Genomic DNA, 2,482 nt, shown 5'->3' with positions numbered 1-2,482 from the left:
AGGCCAGATGGGTTCAGTATTGTCTCTAGCTACCTATTAATGAATATTAAAGTCTATGCTCTCATTATAGCCAAAAATAAAAACAACCTCCATCCTTCTCTATACAGGCTTTATTTTCGAGGAATTCGGAAACTTGATCCCTTATTGACCAATGGACAGAATTTATACAATTCCCTCTTTTCTCGGCAAAGGAAAACTGAGAAAGGAAAAGTCTAAAAAACACTACCAAATTTTCCTAGTCATCAAATGCTCCTTTGCAACTTACAAAAATTAACCAGGTACGACCACCCCTTTAAATGTACTTGAAATCCTACTGCCCATGGCTAAGCAGGTGTGTTAGACCAGGAGATGTCCTTCATTTTCTCAAAATAGAGTTGTTTGGTAGTTAAAACACTTTTGTTTCCAGAAAACACAACATAATCTCGCATTTGAACACCATATAAATTAAAAAGAGACTAAATATTAACTTCTAAAGGAAAAACAACAATAGGGTAAGAAAGACCACGAGATTGAAATAATGCAAATAAATGAAAGATTTCAGACAAGTCAACAAAATTATTAACTGATGCATTTGACCAACAACAACAAGCCCAATGAAATCTCACAAGTGGGGTTTGGGGAGGGTGAAGTGTACGCAGGCCTTACCCCTACCTAATGAAGGTAGAGAGGTTGTTCCCGAAAGACCCTCGGCTCAAAAGAAGTGAAAAAACTGATGCATTTGACCAGGAACCTAAATTTCCAGTGGCCCGAAATTTCACAAGAAACAACAAGGAAGTAGGTCAGATGATATAACTACCTATTTAACAAAAAATGTAAACTAAAACAACCTAAAAGAAATTATGCTACTCAGAGGGTTGTCCAGAACTTCATATTGCAGCTCTGCCTGAACTTAAATCTAACTCCCACTGCATCTAAAACAAAGGTCTAGAGACTTAAACGGTAAAAGGACACCCTAGAGCTCGATTTCTTTGTGTTTTAACAATAACAAGTGGAGCAAGTAAATCAGGGACCAGACTATTTGCAGCTTACTGGGAAAAAAATACTAACTAGCATTTTCTAGGTTTTACATGATACTTGAGTGTCTACTTCCTGAATGAATAAACTTCGGAAATATAAAAGTTTTCTTTGGGTAAAAGGTTACAGATGTGCCATTAATCTCACTTTTAGCTTCCGTACCGATAATCAGCTAGGCTCTTTTATAATGGTGGACAGTGGTGCCCGGTCAACTCAACACAACTATTATATCGATAACTTGCTACCACTCACCAACACATACCTTTAACTTTGCCTAAGCTTAGACAATGGGATGATATGAGATCACCTAATTTTTTATGTCAGTGCTTGGATTTGATGGCCGGCCTCTAAGGTTTACACTATGGTTGTCTAAGGGGAGGGGGTTTGGTTAAAGGGAACGGGGGACTGGGAGGGTACCAAAAAAAGTACCGGTCCAGTTGGTACCTTTAACGTTTTTATAGGTGGTTGTTTTTATACTGTTAGCCAACGGTTATTTTTTTAAAAATAGCCATTGGCCACGACCAAAACGGCTATTTTGCCTCCTTAGCTCCCTCACACCCACACCCCCTAATTTATGTTTTTAACCCCTAAGTTTGTTCAAATACACTTCGGCCATATTTTAAAACTATAAATACCCCATTTCATTCTTTCAATTTTCATACAAAACTCTCATATCTCTCTAATTCTCTATCTCTAATTGCAATTAACGTTCTAGCACTCAATTATTTTGGTATAATTTTTCAAGCATCAACATCAAGTATTTGGCGGCGTTTTTTTTTTTTTTGGGGGGGGGGGGGGGGGGGCACTACACAACTAGTCCGATTCTTTCAAGAATGGGCCGACATGTGCTAACTATTCAAGCTTCATCAGTAGCTTCCAAAGTCGCTTTCAGTGCAGCACGATTTCAAATTGGAGACCACAAATACTCATTGGCAGAAGACACCTTGGATACTACAGTTTTATTCAGAGATTGGATTAAAGCAGAGAGAAGAAACTTTGGCCTACCAGAAATAATTCAAGAAGACAATGATGCATATAACGAAATACTATCTACTGTAGATGGCGAGAATACAGAAGAACAAGTGCTACCAATTCCAGGCAAAGAACCACGAAAAATTATTTAACAATTACATAAATCGTTCAAAAGAAATATGTAATTTTATTTTTACAAGTGTTGAAATACAAATAAATACTTGTAACTTATATTAAAAATCTAATGTTTACATTGCATTAAATAAAATAAAAGGCTCTTCATAGTCTTGAATCTTTTCATCCATTAAAGTTTGTTTGTATTTAAATATAATATTTTTTAAAATTTTAATTTCAAAAATACCCCTAAGTACCCTGCCTCCCCCTTAAGTAACCCCCTAGGATCGGCAGAGGTACTGGTACGGTACCAATAAAAATACCCTTACCCCGTATCCATAAATCCCTGTAAACGAAGTCCCCTTAAGGAACCCCCCCCCCC

General features: G+C 37.1%; 1 protein-coding gene across 1 annotated transcript in view; it reads right to left on the bottom strand.

Moving 5' to 3' along the window:
- LOC109226472 (small nuclear ribonucleoprotein SmD3b-like) overlaps window positions 1-2,482 on the bottom strand; it is an 8,703-nt gene that overhangs the window by 5,002 nt on the left and 1,219 nt on the right. The window lies entirely within an intron of this gene.

This window comes from Nicotiana attenuata, chromosome 6, assembly GCF_001879085.1.
Source record: "Nicotiana attenuata strain UT chromosome 6, NIATTr2, whole genome shotgun sequence".
NCBI classification, from domain to species: domain Eukaryota; kingdom Viridiplantae; phylum Streptophyta; class Magnoliopsida; order Solanales; family Solanaceae; genus Nicotiana; species Nicotiana attenuata.
The sequence above is the reverse complement of the archived record's forward strand: the minus strand, read 5'-3'. Positions and strand labels throughout refer to the sequence as shown.